This window comes from Silene latifolia, chromosome 5 (genome assembly GCF_048544455.1).
Source record: "Silene latifolia isolate original U9 population chromosome 5, ASM4854445v1, whole genome shotgun sequence".
In the NCBI taxonomy this organism is placed as follows: domain Eukaryota; kingdom Viridiplantae; phylum Streptophyta; class Magnoliopsida; order Caryophyllales; family Caryophyllaceae; genus Silene; species Silene latifolia.
Genome location: NC_133530.1, coordinates 70,525,776 through 70,545,771, shown reverse-complemented (window position 1 = coordinate 70,545,771; position 19,996 = coordinate 70,525,776).

The following is a 19,996-nucleotide window of genomic DNA, read 5'->3' as shown; positions in this document are numbered from 1 at the left end:
GGAAGTCACTGTGCCATTCACCGAGTTGCTGACAAAGGTACCCTCTTACCTTAAGTTTATGAAAGAAATTTTATCGCGTAAGAGGAATATTAGTGATAGTGAGACCGTAGCTTTGACTGAGGTGGGGTCAGCCCTATTTCAAAATAAGTTACCTCCTAAGCAGTCAGATCCGGGTAGTTTTTCAATTCCGTGTCATATCGGTACCTATTTGATTGATAACGCGCTATGCGATCTAGGCGCTAGCGTGAGTGTCTCACCATTGTCTCTGGCTAAGAGACTTGGTTTGACAAAGCTGAGTTGCACCAACATGACAGTCCAGATGGCGGACCGTAGTATATCACGGCCACTAGGTATAGTAGAAGACGTACCTGTTCAGATCGGGAGGTTCTTTATTCCCGTTGATTTCGTTGTCTTAGACATCCCCGAGGATGAACACACCCCTATTATTTTAGGGAGACCATTTTTGTCTACTGCCCGTGCAGTAATAGACGTTGGGGGTAAGACTTTGACCTTTCGGGTAGGGGGACGAGGAGCCGATTTTTCATCGTCTAAGTTCCGGAGGGCTCCCATGCAAGCTCAGCCTTGCAATGCCCTCTCTTCTATTGACCCTATTATTGCCACTCCAGATGAAAATTTGGAGTATTGTGCTGCTATTGTTACCCCTCCGCCTCAGATTGAGAGCAAAAAGGAGGAAAGTTCGTCTGTTTTCCTTGCTGCAGGTACAGATGAGAGCAATGAAGGAGCTGTCAAAGGGTGTTGTGCAACTACTGTCAATCAAACTGGAAGTGAGGATGCCAAAGATGGTGATAGAGGAGCAAGGATGAGGAAAGTTCGAGCTTATGTAGATGTGAACTATTCCCCTCCTAGAGAATTAAATTATTCAAATTCAAGCTCATGGAAGTTGAAGAGGACAATCAACGTTGCTGAGATGACGTCCTCCAGTCAGGAGCCCTCCAAGGGGCTACTGAATTGCATTGGGAATTGAGCGGGGAAATGCCCCGTGTAACACCTTGTAATAAATAATTTTTGAATTTTCCGTTGAATTTGTTTTATTGCTTTAAATTAGGACAATTAGCTTTTAGACAATTTTAGCGTAGATTTAAGACTATAGACTGTCCCTATGCGTATTTGGTATTTTGGGATATTTTTGCACGTGTTTTTATGCAGGTTTGGGGAAGTTTTACGCAAATATAAAGGAAGGAAGACGAAATTCAAGAGCTTACGCGAGAAAAGAGCTCGATCGAGTACTTTTTGTACTCGATCGAGTGAAAATATGGTCGATCGAGTGCTTCTTCCAATCGATCGAGTAAAGCATAAAAGGGGACTTCTCGATCGAGTAGAATTCTACTCGATCGAGTGACTGGATCATCAAGAGTCCTCGATCGAGTAGTTTAAAACCACTTGATCGAGTGGATTCGCAAAAGACGCAGGGAGTTGTTCCTTAAACTCTTTACTTTTGCTTCTAATTTCATTTTATCCCTAATTTTCGACTAACCCCTCCCTTATTTGCGATCAAAACTCCCCCAAACCTTCAATTTTCTTGCCTATATACCAAATCCGCCACCTACAATCTGTTGCTTGCTAATTAATCTCTCATAGCCCCTTAATTTCCCCTTGTTTCGTGCTCATTTTCACGGTTTTAAAGAGGGTCTAGGGTTTGCGGTTTTTCGATCGAAAAATCGTCTTTTCGTGCTTGTTCTTTGAAGATTATTTGCAATTTGTAGGTTATTCTCGTCAAGTAAGTAATTCCTCTACCTTCATTGCATTTTGATTTCATTACTTTTGCATTTTTATGAGGAAAAATGGAATTAGGGTTTCGAAATTGTTGGGACAGTCTTTTATGGATTAGATTCATTTTCTTGTGTACTCTATACGAAATCATCGTTTTGATATTTATATATTTTGTTTTTCATGTGGAGTTGAACGACAATTTTTGAACACCACAAAGTGAACTGAACAAACATTATATTTTGGTCCTTAATTGCCCACGTGAGCTGATAACTCTGGCAATTATTTTGTGACGTTGGTTGATGGTGGGTTCAACGAGCCATAAGTCAAACGGTTGACTGACCAATCACAGAGGTGAGTTATACGGATATCTCGTAGGACACAATTGTGACAACGACGTGGAGTCCTAAATGTTTTATAAACATTCGGTGCCAGGTCGTGGAATTAGGGTTCCCATGGAATTAACATGCCCTTCATGCTTATCTTGTCGTAATGGTTTAGTGAGAGGATCTGCTATATTATCATCTGTAGCAATCTTTTCTATCACTACCTCCTTTTGCTCCACGTAATCTCGGATTATATGAGCTTTCCGTTGTACATGTCTAGACTTGTTGCTAGACTTAGGCTCCTTAGCCTGGAAGATGGCACCTCTATTGTCGCAATAGATGGTGATCGGGTCATTCGAACTAGGCACTACAGATAGTCCTTGTAGGAATTGACGCATCCATATCGCTTCCTTTGCGCCTTCGGACGCGGCGTAGTACTCGGACTCGGCCGTAGAATCTGTAACACTTTGTTTGGAACTCTTCCGGTGATCTGCAGCGCCATTAAGAGTAAAAACGAATCCAGATCGGGATTTCGAGTCATCTCGATCCGTTTGGAAGCTAGCATCTCGAATCGGTTGCGCATAGCTTTTCATTGCCTCCATAAGTCAATGCCCAATCTTTAGTCCTCCGTAGGTACTTAAGAATGTTCTTGACAGCCATCCAATGTGATTCACCTGGATGCTGTTGGAATCGACTCGTCATACTCAATGCATATGCCACGTCCGGACGTGTGCATATCATGGCATACATGATTGATCCTATAGCCTAGGCATAAGGAATCCGTGTCATGCGCTCTTTCTCTTCCGGTGTCTCTGGTGCCTAAGACTTGCTCAAATGCACCCCTGGAGCCATAGGAAGAAACCCCTTTTTGGAGTTAGTCATGCTGAATCTCTCTAGTATCTTGTCTATATAAGACTCCTGACTGAGAGATAACATCCGACGTGGTCTATCTCGATAGATACGGATGCCCAAAATTCTTTGTGCCTCACCCAGATCTTTCATCTGGAAATGGTTCTTCAACCATACTTTTACCGAAGTTAAGAGAGGTATGTCATTCCCAATCAGGAGTATGTCATCAACATACAATATTAGGAAGACAATCTTGCTCCCACTCGACTTGATATATAGACATGGTTCCTCGACCGATCGAGTAAATCCATTCTCTTTTATCACTTGGTCGAAACGATGATTCTAACTCCGAGAAGCTTGCTTAAGTCCATAAATGGAACGCTTAAGCTTGCACACTTTCTTAGGATGTTCAGGATCGATGAAACCTTCGGGTTGTACCATGTACAACTCTTCCTCCAAATAACCGTTTAAGAAGGCGGTTTTCACATCCATCTGCCAAATTTCATAGTCATGAAAAGCGGCAATCGCTAAGATAATCCGAATGGAACGCAGCATGACTACGGGTGCAAAAATTTCATCATAGTGCAAACCTGGCACTTGGGTGAAATCTTTAGCAACTAGTCGTGCTTTATAGATATCTTGTTGACCTTCCACAGAATGCTTTATCTTGTAAAGCCATTTGCATTGAAGGGGACAAACCTTAGCAGGTAATTCAACAAGATCCCATACGTTGTTCTCATACATGGAGTCCATCTCGGATTGCATGGCCTCAAGCCATAGCTTTGAGTCGGAACTAGTCATGGCACCTTTATAGGTTGCGGGTTCACTACTCGTTAAGAGCAGAATGTCATCTATGTCATGTTCCTCAACCATACCAATGTATCTGTCCGGAGGAATAGAGACTCTACCCGACCTCCTAGGTGGAATATTCACCGCAGCCGGGATTGAAGGAACTGGTTCCTCCAATGGTTGCTCGGCATTTGGTTCTGGAATCTCCGACAGCTCGAAGGTTCTATTACTCTTCGCGTTCTCGAGAAATTCCTTCTCTAAGAATGTCGCACTAGCCGCAACAAATACACGTTGTTCGGTTGGCGAATAGAAGTAATGACCAAATGTTACTTTAGGATAACCTATAAAGTATGTCTTGACCGATCGCGGGCCGAGCTTATATTCGTGTCTCCACTTGACATAAGCCTCGCAGCCCCAAACCCGTATAAAGGACAAGTTAGGGACTGTTCCCTTCCATAGTTCATATGGAGTCTTGTCACATGACTTTAGACGGACTTGGTTAAGTATTAGAGCGGTGACGATTTAAGAGCATAACCCCACAATGAATCGTGCAATACGGTGTGACTCATCATGGATCGAACCATATCAAGTAGTGTTCGATTTCTCCGTTCGGACACACCATTCAACCGAGGTGTTCAGGTGGAGTTAATCGTAAGACAATCCCGAGTCCTTAAGGTGTTGATCAAACTCGTGTGAAAGATACTCGCCACCACGGTCTGATCGTAGTGTTTTAATCTTTCTACCCAGTTGGTTCTGTACCCGATTCTGGTATTCTTTGAATTTCTCAAAGGACTCACTTTTATGCTTCATTAAGTAGACATAGCCATATCTACTTAAATCGTCCGTGAAAGTGATAAACTACCTATAGCCTTATCGTGCGGTGATTGACATAGGTCCACACACATCCGTATGTATGAGTCCTAATAGGTCAGCAGCGCGCATTCCAACACCTTTGAAGGAAATTCGAGTCATCTTACCAATGAGACATGATTCACACGTGCCAAATGATTGAAAATCAAAGGCCGAGATAGCTCCATTCTTTATGAGAAATGTTTTTACGCGTTTCTCATTAATGTGTCCCATACGGCGATTGCCATAGATAAGTTTGATCTTTGTCACCAACCTTTAACTTTTTATTCATTACGTGCAATATTTCAGTGGTCTGATCTAAAACATAAATTCCATTCATGGAGACTGCCTTGCCATAAATCATATCGTGTAATGAGAAAATGCAGCTATTATTCTCTATTACAAATAAAAAACCAAGTTTGTCAAGTGCGTAAACCGAAATAATGTTTTTGGATAGATGGTACATAATAGCAGATTATATAAAAATAACTCAAATCCGCTAGGAAGCTGGATCACATATGTTCCCCTCGAGACGGCAGCCACTCGTGCTCCATTCCCGACACGCAGGTCCACCTCACCCTTTACGAGGGGTTCGATGTTTCGGAGCCCCTGCACATGATTACATAGATGAGAACCACAACCAGTATCTAGTACCCAAGTTCCGTAACTTGCATGGTTAATCTCAATCATATGAATAAAAGTAGAAGAAGAAGAAGACATACCAACAGGAGTAACGCGACCTGCTTTTATGTCCTCATGGTATACAGGACATGTACGCCTCCAATGCCCAGTCTTGTGGCAATGGTGGCATTCCATGTTACCGGTCTTGCTCTTTGTCGCGCCTGGTGAGGTGCTCGACTCACCAGGCCCACTCTTACCTGATCCCGACTTCTTAAACTTCGGTTTGCCTACTGCTAGGTCTGCCTGAGCTTTGCCCTTACCCTTGCCCTTGTTTGACACAACGAGAACATCCTGTTTCATGCTCCCACTAAACTTCATGTCCTTCTCGGTCTGCACGAGAAGGGAGTGTAGTGCATGAGGACTTTTCTTCAAATCATTCATATAGTAATTGGCTCTGAAGAGCGCAAAACCATCATGGAGTGAATGAAGCATGCGGTCAATCACGATGTTCTCACTGATCTTACAATCAAGTGCCTCCAGTTTCTCAACATTCTCAATCATGCTGAGAATGTGTGGGCTAACCGGTTGGCCCTTCTGGAGTTTCGCCTCAAAGAAGCGACAGGTACGCTCATAGGTCACGATTCTCGGTGCTTTCGAGAATTCCTTAGTGAGCGTGGTGAAAATCTTGTTTGCACCTTGGGCTATGAAGCGTTTCTGCAAATTGGATTCCATTGCAAAAATGAGTACGCTCTTTATCGCACCCGCTTCCATGACGAAATCGCTATACGTGGCGATCTCGTTAGCTCCAGCCGTGGGGCCTGGGTTTGGCGGGATGGGCTCTACCAGATATTTGAGCTTCCCGTCAACAATGGCAGCATTCCGTAATGCCGCCTCCCAGTCCGCGAAGTTTGATCCATCATTCTTCAGTCTAGTAGACTGATTCATCTGATTCATGAAGATCCGAAGCCAGGACTCACGGTCCAATGTGGCACTTGGCATTGGGTCGTTCATACGGCCAGCCATTTTGTTATTCGTAGTTTAAATGATCGTGATCTACACTGAAAAAGAAAGGAAAAACAAAACGAAATAAGCAACTCATCGAGGTGATTTAAGTCTATTTAAAATTCATTTTAACGTGTAGACTCATTGCACTTGTATAATCGATCTACCTCAAGAATTATACAAATGATCCCAAGACTCAATTTCTGTAAATTGATAAGCCTACTGTTTGGCTAGTTCTACCGTTAGAACTCTCGGTCGATAGATTTCCGTAAATCCTATCTATAGTCCACCATAATCACAGGATCGTACGAGTGACCATAGTGTTGAGATAAAATAGGTCAATCAGTTCCAACTTACCCGACGTAGAAGGGGTCATACTATGCCTACCGACGAAGAAAGGATTCATTGGAGTTTGATCTATAAAGACTATTCTCAATTTTTGGTTATACGAGGAAGATCCCATCAACTTAGTTTTAATTCATTTTAAGTGAACGAAAAACTAGCATTACGTGAATGAATTAACTTAGGTGATGGCTTATAAAGACCGTGTGACATCTGTATGTCAAAGAAAACTAACGCGCAACCTCTATATGAGTCAGTTTTCATGCAAATATTAGGTGGTTTGGTTTTAGGCGGAATATGATGCAAACTATCGTTACGATGAAAAACATAAAAAAAACAAAACGTAAATAAAAGTCCTAGTGTGGCCTATCCTAGCAAAATGAACATAATACAACTTTGGAATCCACCGTTGGACCCGAGAAGCTTGTCTTGATGTTCCATCTTGATCCATGTAGCGGGAGTGAGCATCCGATTCTCCATCTTTGGTCTTCTCAAAATTACAATTTAAAATTTACAAAATATAAACCTATTTACATTCTAAATTAAAACTGTAATTACAAAGAAAAATCCAAAACGGAGATGCGAGATCTCAAAATACAACCAAGACCGTGTTCCATCATTACGGTAACACGTTCTACTAAGGCCACACTAAGTTACAATCGTTTGTAAAATTAAATACGTAATAAAAACATTCATGGCATTCAAAAGTAACGATAAATAAAAATGCATCAACTAAAACAAAATTTATTCGTGACATAATTCCGTAATTATGTTAAATTTATCCAAACCACCTTTTAACGATTAAAATTATGTGACAAAACCGCTTCTATCAACTTAATTTTAATTCATGATAATCCGTTACTTTAAATTGCTTTAAAATAACTAAATGGTACGTGAGTGAACCGTTTCACTATCAAGCGAGTGTACAACATCCGTATAATGTACATATTATGGCCCAAAAAAAAAAAATTTGGAACAAAAAAATCCAGCACGGCTAAAAGAAAAAACCGAAATTTTTTTTTTCTTGTGGGGTAATATCCGTATAAAACCCTTAAAATTAAGGACTATAACGCAATTTTAACATGTGATTAATTGTCATAAACGAAAAATACAAGAGAAACGATAAAGGTATAAGAATCAACCTTGGGTCCTGTGAATTTCGGCCTAAGAACAGAAATCAAAATAGATTTCCTCCTAATCGTTGCACCCAAGACCGTCTGAGACTATGCCCCTTGTGCTAGAAATTACTCTCTAATTGCCTTGCAATATTGAGAGAGTTTTTGTGAGTTTTTCTGATGTGAGATCTAGGTTTTCAGAGAGAAATGCTCCAAAAACCTAATTTTTGTGCAAATGAAATGAATTAGGTCAAAAGGAGAGAAGGCCTCTCCTTTTGTTTCACTCGTCCAAACCGCGACATAGGGAGGGAGTGGGCTTTCCACTTTCTCCTTATTTTAACTCGTGGTCCGACTCGTTTCGCTAAAATGTATATGACGGGTTATAATTATAAATCGTCATCCGTCATCGGATATTAAAATATCAATTAGTAACATGACTCAGTCGATATATTAATACTTGTCCGACAATGACAATATTATATAATTAATTAATTCAATATACATTAATCAAATATAATCGTTTATATTCAATTTACGAATTAACCGCTTAATTCACCTTAGCCAATATTATTTAATCCGTATTAAATAATTATCTCAACATCGCGTTTGACTAATTATTAGTCAATAACTCCGACTAACCGCTTAGTCATATTAGGCATCAATATGACTGTATTTTTATACCGTCACATCTCTCAAACGTATCCTATAGGTGTGACTTTTAGGGACCAGTTGATCACCGCCATCTGTATGACAATAACGTCAAACTTATCTAGCAAGCCAACCGTTATTGATAAACGTGGACCAACTGATAAAAACACAAAAGTATTCCCTTTGATCCTTTTAGAGATTTATATGTCATCGCACTAACTGGAGGACACCGGCTCCAACATTTACTTACCTTTGTTTGCCCTTACTTGTCTTGCTTGATGATCAATCCCCATTCCTCGCTGTTGTTGCTTGTTTAAATTCGAATATTGCGCGAGATTTCGCGATTATGGGTGTTCCAGTCGAATTTTTCGACTGTCAGACGGGTTTATATGCTTTCATGCCTTAATTAACCTCAGTTGTTGCTTACTTGCTATTGTTGTTAACTGCTATCCCGTTCCCTATCACTATTTGCATGCTATGATTCGAATTTTCTGAGGAATGTTGGGAATTTCAAGGGTTGAAGTCGAATTTTCGACTGTTGGGGATTCACATGCCGTCTCTGCTGGTTTTTCATGCTGTTTTAGCCACTGTTAGCCGCTGTCTTCTTATCATGTCCCCTGCCCCTTGTTAACAGGATGAAGTCTAGCTCATTGTCTTCTACCAGTACCACTTCTAGCCTGTCCTTGAGTGAGACGGTGGCCCCTGCTGTTGCCACCGCCTCCACGTCAGTCAGGACTGCAGCCCCAGTGTTCCTAGTTTCAGCTGCAGGTACAGTTTTCGCTCCAGCTAGCTCTGCTGCTAGCTCAGTTCAGGCTGCCACTTCCTCTACGGTCACCACCACTGCTAGCACTGATGCTAGTCTCTCTTCAGTGGTGGCCACATCAGCCACTCCTTCTACACCAGCCATTGTTTTCACGTCCGTGGTGCACTCGCCAGCAGCCGCAGATGCCTTTAGAGCAGCCCTGGTTCCTCACACCGTCGCTGCACGGGCTTCTGCTTTGAGTTCCAGAGGACGGGGCCGGTTTTGTGGACACACTAGAGCTACACCAGCTCCTGTTACCTCCACCTCTTCCGCTCCTAGCACTTCTACAGCTGCTGCTCCTTCTACTTCTGGCACGGTCACGGTTCGAGGGGACGTTTCCCTCGACCCTCACCCATACTATCCGCAGGTACATTTTGTTAACGCTTTACATCACAAGAAATTTTATAACCTGTTGCGCTATGTGTTTATACCTTCCCGATTTCTAGAGAAATCGGCACTTGTGAGACTCGGCATTTACGAGTCAGTTTGTGACTTACTACGGGGCTTCTCCTCTCAGATTTTACCATACAATATCAGACGATAATTTTCTACTGTTCTTTGTTTCCTCTCTTTCCGGATTTATTACTGTAACTCTTTCTCTCCCTTTTCTCCTTAATTTATTTAATGTTTATTGTTCTTACTTCCTTTATTCTTGTTCTTCTTTATTCTATGTCTAGCTAAATTCCTCTACTAGGATTAGGTGATTCAATAGACCGATGTTAATTGCTAATTAGGTTATTAGATCTGTCGTTGTAGTTAGGTCTATGTTGTTAATCACTGCTATAACTGTATCCTCCTAGTTGATTCGAAGCAATTAGCCTTTTAATTTTGGTAAGCCTTGACCTGGACCGAAAGGTTGGAAGGGGTGAGACTTGAAGTGAACAATATGATGCTTTAGTGAGGGCGAAAGTTAAGCTAATAGTATTTTAGGTCGAATTGAGACCGAACGGAGATATTCATTGCCCCTTAGACCGACACATCGACTGATCTGTGACCTTAACTGCAATTGACTGACGTTCATTGATGACCCGAAATCCTAGTTTTCTCCCTTCCTTGTTAATTTCTCTTATTCCCTTTCCTCTTGCCTTAATCTTGTAGTTTAGTCAAAACAATTCAAACCCCCACACTGTGACATTAGACAGGCCGAGTAGACAAGTGAATATTGACCGCCTCCCTGTGGAGATCGACTCTACTTACCGCTGACTTCTGTTAGTAGTACTTAGGTATTTATTTTTGGTACATAACGACTGTATCAAATTTTGGCGCCGTTGCCGGGGAGTGACCCGTGAGAGTCCATTATTAAAGGTCTTGCAAGGTCGACGGTTCAGCTTTATTATAAACGTCTTACAACTCGTTTGCATTTGACTGTTTGCTATAAGTGTTAGTTGCTTGCATTAAATTGGTTTAAGTGGGCATTTGTAGCTAGCTCTGAGTTATCTTTTCCGTTCAATTAGTTTGCATTTAGTTTACTCGAGGACGAGTAAAGGTTTGGTTTGGGGAGATTTGATACGTGCATTTTATATAGTCTTTTTAGGCCTTTTCATGCACGTCTTTCCATGCTTTTATCGTAGTTTATGCTACGAAATGCCCCGAATATGCTACTTTGGTTTGTTTTGTCTTATTTGCAGGAATCAACCAGAAAGTAGTGAAATCAAGCCTTTTACCGTCCGTTTAGCATGCATTTGGAGGAAGAGTGAATTTGGAGCGGGAATGTAGCTATTTTGAGATGCGCAAAGAAGAAAGATAACTAGGCGAGCAAAGGAAGAACTTCAAATTGCTAATGCCGACTTTGAAGAGCCATATCTTGAGTTCTACAACTGATATTCAGGCGATCCCAAAGATGAAAGCTTGTCCTCTTAGCTTTCCAACGCCACCAGAATCGCCCTGTTTGCCCAAGTAACGAAGAAATGGCAGCCGTTTGAAGTTCAGTGCGCAAAGCAGGAAATTGTTGCTGGAAAGTACTCGATCGAGTACAATTTTACTCGATCGAGTCCTTTTTTTTCATTCTTTTTTCGATTTCTTCTTTTCTTTTCTTTTTTCGTATTGCTTTTTCAAATTCTTTTTTTTCTTTTTTTTTCTTTTTCACGTCTTTTTTCATCATCCTCCCTTTCTTCTTAGATTACCAACTCCAAATCAACAGAAAACGAGCCAAACTTGGCACAATGAAATATATACCGCAAAACATACACTAAACTAGCTTGACAAGGCAGGCTAAATTTGGATGTAGCTAAGGGTCGATAGGCAAATTTGGCTAATGTGGAGTTAAATGGGTAAAAATGAAAGAAAAGGGAATGTAAGCACCTCCCTGCATGTGACACCAACCCCTAACCCGAATGTATACAGGTAAAAAGTAATTGAATTTCATAAATGTGCAAATTAATGAACATGTTATGCAAGGAGTACTACTCTCAATCCTACATAAAACCGGTCATAAATGACACCAGTTTATAAGGCTCTAAATCTTAGAAATTATAAGTAGGTTGCCAAAATTTCAGGTCAAGTCTATATGTCCAACTAAATTTTAACATTAACTCGTAGATATGCAAAAGACAAATGTTGAGTTTATGGATTCAAGTACCTAAGAGGGGGAGGGGGTGAATTAGGTACTCTTTTAAAAATTTTAACTTCAACTTTATTGGATTAAAGTAAGTTAAGTGAACAAAAGAGATTAGAGGATACTTTGAATAATATTGAAAGATTGAACAAGTATCACAATGAATGTTTGCTGAAGTATGAAAGCAACAATTGTTCTGACTGTATCTATTTGTCTCAGTTTGTGGAGTATTACTGCAGACCAAATACGACAGTATGGTGAACTGTTACTTCTAAGTTTAAGCGAAACAAAACAAACAAAGTAAGAAAGCAGCGGAATTAAAGAGATAAACAATGAACACGAGTTTTTGAATTGGTTCGGCAAATACTAAAGTGCCTACGTCCAATCTACCTTTTTATTACTTTCCTTTAGTGATCTACTCCGACAACTAAAAGACCCTTGTAATAAAAGACGCCAACCTACTCCGGTTGCAAAGCTAGTACAAGAACTACTCCGTTCTATGACAAGCTAACTCGCAATCTACTCCGATTGCCAACTCACAACCTACTCCGGTTGTCAAGAGTAAAAGACTACTCCGTCCTAAACTCTTCTAACACACTTAAAATGTAAAGGATCAAGTTTCCACTAACACATTCTTAACAAAGAATAGAGGTGGACAACTTTTACAAGATCAACACTTTTAAGCAAGAGAGTTTAGTATATAAAAGCAACAGTGGCCACGACTGTAGAAACTGAAAGACACTTGAAGACTTTTAAAAGTATTTTGCAAAAGAACACGGTTTTAAGCTATTAAAAACACTTTGCAAAACATGAAAGAATTAATTCAGAAAGTCTTGGGGATTTATGAAGATAGGACACGGTATTTATAGAGGAGGTAGTGAAGGGGGTTGCTAGGGTTTTGAAGGGTCAAAGGTTTTGCATGTGAGGAGCAATGGTAGCCATTCAAAAGCTTGCACCAAAATGGAGTCTTTTGCATAGGTAAGAATAGAGAAAGAAGGATAGAAGAATACCCTTAAATGCTCATGTAAAATCAGAAAACAAAGAATGAAAGACAAGTCACAAGAGACAAGTTATCACCAAAATGGCAAAAATCAACTTTTGTTTTCTTAAAAACCAAGGGATTGAATTTGCACAAAGAGGAAACATTTTGAATAATTCAAACCACTCTTCATTGGATACTACCTCCTTAATAAAATCAGATTTTTATCTTTGAAAATAGGAGTCACGAGAGAGCATTTGAAAGATAAAAAGATCTTCAAGTTCTTACGAGTCATGGCAAAGTCCACTCAGCTGTTTGCTTGTTAAAGCAACAGTCATCTGGACTGTTTCTATTACTCTACTATACTTAACTTTCTCACTTGTACATTAGATGACACTTGACTAATTTACAAAGGGATGATTAACAACTTCAATACTTCTTAATCCAAGCTTGATTACGTCATTAGTCCTGAAAAGGTAAACTAAGATAATACAAATCAAATGGGCATGTTATCATCAACATAAGGAACCCAACAAATTCCCCCTTTGATGATGACAAGCCCCAAACGAATGTATAAGCAATGTAAACACCTTAATTCAAGAGTTTTAACAAGTAAGATCAAATGATAGAGAAGGGACAATATTACCTTACCAAGGGCAAAAGCTAGAATCAAACTATCAAGACAATTTTACATTGCCCCAAACAAGAATCAAGCTAAGAAGGTTAGACAAGCCATTAGTTTAATTAATAAGCAAAGAGATTCAAAGCATGAGTTTACCTTTTCCCCCTCTTGACATCATCAAAAGGATAGGGATGTCACAAGCATTAGAGTGCAGATTTTTCACAAGAAAACACAAAAAGACACATGGAAGTGTGACAAGGTAACAAGGTCAACATTAACAAAGATTAAGCATAAGCTAACCAAAGTTCAACATAGCTAAATAGAGTTTAAAGTACACCACCAAGTGTTCAAAATAGCAAGTAATAAAACATAGTCTTAGAAAGGCACAACCACGGGTGGAACAAAATAGAGGGATACGGGTAAAAGGTTAAAGGGCCGAGAGGGACTGGAAAGGCTAAGGAGAGGAGGCTTGTTCACCATCCGAGCCACTACCCAACGGATCATCATCCACATTAACATCTTCACCAACCTCTTTTGTGGACACAAGAGTGGAAATAATATCCACCTCTCCACGAATGAGGTCCAAAGTAGAGGCAAGGGCCGAAATAGCCAAGTCCTTTTGGCGAGCATCTTCCCTAATCCACGCACCCAACTCGCCTACGACAAAGATTAAGCACGTCCCGCATATTACCCGAGTTACCTTGACTTGATGACCCAACTTCCGGGTCCTTCTTGATTTTCACAAAGAATTAGTTCATCATTCTCAATTTTGATCAACATCTTCCCCATTTGCCCATCACTCATGGTATCACACATATCCAACGAACCCAAGCTAGTATTCACTAAAACCCCATGTGCCTTGAGCACAACCGATAGCCACATTCCATAGGGTAAATGAATCAAGCTAGAAGAAGGTCGACGAAGCTTAGTCGAGATAAGATGGAAACGTTTAAACATAAGCCCAACTAGGTTCACCTTTTTGTGGGTAGCAATGTGATAGATTAAGTATTGTAAGGCAATGGTGAGTTTTCCTCTATCACCCGAAGGATAAATGGAGCGACACAACATGTTAAAAATGATTCGAAGAGGAGGTGGAATTTGGGTGTTGCTCACGGGTCCGGGGGAGACAGTTTTGGGACAAACGGTTTGAGCGATGCTAAGAGGTGAGGCATATGGTAAGGCTACCCAAGTTTCGGAGGGGAGGTTGTCATAGCCTCCGACTGGAATATTAAGAGAGAGCGAAATCGATTGAGTCATTTTAGAGGCTTACCGTTCACCTTAGTGTAACAAAATCACGTGATTTATCAACCCGTACCGTAGCAAAGAATTGAATTACTTCACTCACAAATACCGGCTCACGCATTTCCAGTAATTTCTCCCAACCTTGAGCTAAAACCATATCACGGACAGAGTGGAAAGCCGGCGGCTCGAACCAGTTTTGATTATACACCCGAGGAGAGTGAATTGCTTTAATGTTCATCAACCTTTCACAATTTTTGTAAATGGAGGTAGGAAGGTCGAGACTCTCAAGGTGCGCCCAAACAGTGACTAGATCCCATTTCGAGGTTAGGGAGACCGGATCAGAGGGAGCAAGGTAGACAAGTTTTTTCTTTGAAGTTTTCGATTTTTTTCGGGTAGGTTCATTTTGATTTTCAATTGGAATATCAACACTGGGATTATCAATGTTACTTTGTTCAACATTTTCAGAGATTGGGGGTAATTGAGAGGATGGGGCTTTTTCTTTCCTTTTGTTGTTTTTCTTTGCCGGAGTCGGGTCAGACTCGCCGGATTTCGATGGATTATCATTCAGGTCAAATTCGGTTTCATCTTCAACATCTTCAACCATAACAGTAACCGGTTCAGAGGAGGAGCTCGGAGTAGTGGAGCTTTTCTTCCGACCACCACGAGTGCGTCTTCCTACCATTGAGGCGATGGGAGTGTTGTCGGATGATGGTGGATCAGTGGGTTTTGGTGATGGTTGAGGGCTAGGTGGATCTGGGTTTGTTGAAGTCGGGTTTGAGGTTTGTGGAGGAAAGGCGTAAGAAGTCTTGGCAGGAGGCATGGTTGGAGTTGGTGATGTCGGTGGGTTGGATGTGACAGGGGAGGTAATTTTTGTGGGTTTGATAGGAGTGTTAAATGATGTTTTTACCATGGTGGGTTAGGATAGGTGATATTAGGAAGTTGTGGATTTGGGAGATGAAGGGTTAATGGGTTTTGGTGGTTTGGACGGGTAGAGATAGGTAGGAAAGTTAGGGTAGTTAATGGCCCATTTAATGTGGTAAGCAAAGTAGTTGGTCTGTCTAGACACATTCAATCACTCGAAATAAAAACACGAAGTAGCATATAATAAACGTAAATTTAGATATGAGGTTGAGTGATTACCGACTCACAAATACGGTGTCAATTTTGGTCCAAACATGATGTCAATGCACTTAGAACACTTAATAACATATATCCAAATTTAATTTAATCAATTAAGAGATTGTGTAAAACTTATACTAAAAATCACAAGCTATTAATTAACCCAATTTCTAGTCTAAATTTCTCAAAATGTTCTCTTGCAAGTGGTTTAGTAAAAATATCGGCAATTTGATTTTCGGTCTTGCAAAAGATAAGTTTAATATGTCCTTTTTCCACATGATCACGAATAAAATGGTGACGAATATCAATATGCTTGGTTTTAGAGTGTTGAATAGGATTTTTGGAAATATTTATTGCACTCGTATTATCACACATTAAAGGAATGGAGTCAAAGATAATACCAAAATCCAAGAGTTGTTGTTTTACCCAAAGGAGTTGAGAACAACAATGTGCCGCACTAACGTACTCACTTTCGGCCGTAGAAAGAGCTACCGTGTTTTGTTTCTTTGAGGCCCAAGAAGTCAAGCAAGGACCCAAGAACGTTGCAATTCCGGAGGTACTCTTTCTATCTACCGTGCACCCCGCATAGTCCGCATCCGAATAACCTATAAGATCAAAAGGACAATGTAAAGGGTACCATAAGTAAAGATTTTGTGTTCCAATCAAATACCGAAGAATTCGTTTAACGGCTTTGAAATGAGATTCTTTCGGATTTGCTTGGAACCTAGCACATAAACAAACACTAAAAAGAATGTCGGGACGACTCGCGGTCAAGTAAAGAAGTGAGCCTATCATACCTCTATACACCTTATCACTAACATTCTTACCGAGTTCATCTTTGTCCAATTTGGACCCGGCTACCATAGGTGTATCATGAGGCTTACCATTAGTCATCCCAAATTTCTTAAGCATTTCCTTAATATACTTTTGTTGATGGATCATGATTCCTTCATTTGATTGTTTAATTTGGAGCCCAAGGAAGAATCCTAGCTCACCCATCATGCTCATTTCAAACTCCGATTTCATTAGTTCCGAAAAATATAAGTAAAGGAGTTCATTTGTTGCACCAAATATAATGTCATCAACATATACTTGTACAACCAACAGTTCGTCTGACTGTTGCTTCAAGAACAATGTTTTGTCAACGGAGCCTCTTTTAAAACCATTTTCAATAAGGAATTTAGACAATCTATCATACCAACATCTTGGTGCTTGTTTTAAACCATAAAGAGCTTTGTCTAATTTAAAAACATGGTTAGGCAAATCATTGTTCTCAAAACCCGGTGGTTGCTCTACAAAGACATCTTCTTCCAAATATCCATTTAAGAAAGCGGTTTTGACATCCATTTGGAAGAGTTTAATACCTTTGTGAGCCGCAAAAGCTATAAGCAATCGTATGGCCTCAAGTCTAGCTACCGGTGCATAGGTTTCATCGTAATCAATACCCTCTTGTTGGTTATAACCTTGCACCACTAGTCTAGCCTTGTTCCTTACAATTTCTCCCGAGTCATCAAGCTTGTTGCGAAAGACCCACCTAGTACCAATGACGGTACGATTAGGCGGTCTAGGGACTAAGTGCCATACCTCATTTCTTTTGAATTGATTGAGCTCATCTTGCATGGCAAGCACCAGTCCGCATCAGTCAAGGCGATTACATTTGAAGGCTCAATTTGAGATAGGAAGGCATTATGAGCACAATACTCATTGAGGTGAGCGGATTTGTTGATGGATGATCTTGTTCGAATTCCCGAGTTGAGATCACTTGTGAGATTGGTGAGTGGATGAGAGCTTTGATGTTTCCACCTTTTTGGAACAATGGTTTCTTGTTCCCCCTCACCGCATCAGCCACAAAGGATCTGTTTCCATTGGCCTCGGAAGGTTCTTCATCCTCACTGTTTTGGTTTTCTTGATTCGAGGTAGAAGCAATGATCGTTGGGTATGTTGTTGCTTCCAGAGAGGAATCAAGTACTGCGTGTTCCCCCGAGTTGTTGCTTTCCTTTGATGGCGACAGTCTCTCGTGTCTGTTGCAATTTAGTCTTTGGGAGCTTCTTCATCCGTGAACACGAAGTCTTTTCGAACAAGACCAATCTCAAATTCATCGTCCTCATCCTCATTATCATCATCCATGTTTTGTACCTGTCCAAGCACACTAGATTCATCAAAAATGACATGGATGCTTTCTTCAATTAACAAGGTTCGTTTATTGTAGACTTTATAGGCCTTGCTATGATCGGAGTACCCAATAAATACTCCTTCATCACTACGTGGATCGAACTTACCCAAATTGTTTTTACCATTGTTGTGAACAAAACATTTGCTTCCAAAACATCTAAAATAAGAAATGTTGGGTTTTCTTCCACGCAATGATTCATAAGGGGTTTTATTTAAAGTACTCCTTATCATGACACGATTATAAATGTAGCAAGCGGTATTTACCGCTTCGGCCCAAAAGTTCTTAGGCAACTTACTAGTTAATAACATTGTTCTAGCCATTCCTTCAAGGGTTCTATTCATCCTTTCAACCACACCATTTTGTTGTGGGGTTCTAGGAGCCGAGAAGTTATGGTCTACACCATTGTCATCACAATAAGCACCAAATGATGAGTTTTCGAATTCGGTTCCATGATCGGTTCTCATTGAAACAAGTTTTAAACCAAGTTTATTTTGAATCTTCTTTAACCAAATTAGAAACTCATCAAATGTCTCATCCTTAGAGCTTAGGAAGAGTGCCCAAACAAACCTAGAGTAATCATCAACAATGACACACACATAACGACTACCACCTCTACTTCTAGTTCTCATTGGTCCACACAAGTCGATATGTAAAAGTTGCAAAGGTTGAGATGTACTCATAATTCTTTTGGATTTGAAGGAACTTTTAACATGTTTACCCCTAGCACATTCATCACATACTTTATCAATTTCAAATTTTATATTAGGAATGCCTTCAACCAAATCAAGTCTTTTAAGGGTATTAAGAGTTTTTGTGCTAACATGACCAAACCTTTTATGCCATAACCAAGGATCATTGTTCATTACACTCATGCAAGACATGGTGTGACCGGATAGAGAGTTCAAATTAGTTAAGTAAACATCTTTGACACGTCTTCCTTCGAGTATTAGTTCATTAGTAGAGGCATCAAAAATTCGACACATATTAGCATGAAATTCAACAACATTACCCTTATCACAAAGTTGAGATATACTAAGGAGATTATGTTTCAAACCTTTGACAAGCCGCACATTGTCGACACAAAGTAAGGATGACTTACCAACTTTTCCAATACCAATTACTTCACCTTTCTTGTTGTCACCAAACCTTACCGTGCCACCGTCATACGCTTTAAGTGAGAGGAATTGGCTTCTATCACCCGTCATGTGACGAGAGCATCCACTATCCAAGTACCAATTGCGGCCGCCTCTCACCAAGCCCTACACAAGATTAGTTTTTGAGTTTAGGAACCCAAATGAATTTGGGTCCCTTTTTGTGATCAACATAACTTGTGGTGTCTTTCTTAATGTTCATTTCATTTAATGCTTTGGTGTTCTTTTCAATGTCATCAAAACGTTTTGTACATCCATTAAAAACATGACCATTGTCACCACAATAATTGCAAATGATGTATTCGGGAAGACCTACATACTTCCTTCCTCTAAAATCGTTTTTAGGCTTCTGGATGCAAAAATCATCGACTGCTCCATTTGAACCCCAAACCAGCAGTTTTATCGCATTTCTCGGTTTGATTCGTGAGGAAGTTTAACACGGTTTGACTTCCTTCCCATTTTTCAGTGATGTTCTTAGCATTAACAAGCTCATTGGTCAAGTCATGGACACGTGAAAGAAGATGCAAATTCTTTTCTTTTTCTCTTTTGAGTTCATCATTGTTGACACTTTCAATGGACAATCTTTTCTCAACAATGAAGTCATGGGTGTGATTGTTGAGTTTAGACACGAGATAAATGATTCTTTCTTTGGACTCTTCATACTTAGATGTCATCTTGTCGAGTCTTTGGTTTAGATCAACGATTTCCTCGGATCTAAGATGAGGAGAAGAGCTAGAAGAGCTACATTCGGGCATACCTTTTTGAAAGAAGGTAAGCCTTTCATGGAGGTCTTCTATTTCATTCTTGAGACAAACAACCTCACTCTTAAGACACTCATTTTCATTTTCCAACCATTCACCTTTTCTTTTAAACTTGTCTAAATCGTGGTCAGAAGCAACAGTCTTAGAGACTGTTTCTCTTAAGTCTACAATTTCAACAACAAGGTCATAGATCTCATTTTCAAGATCGTCTTTGTCCTTCAAAAGATCATCACGTTCCTTGGTTAGAGAGGAAACTTGCATCACCAAGGTAGTGTTGACATTTTCAAGGTCGGAGACGTCCGTGGGTGTCGACCTAAGACGCTC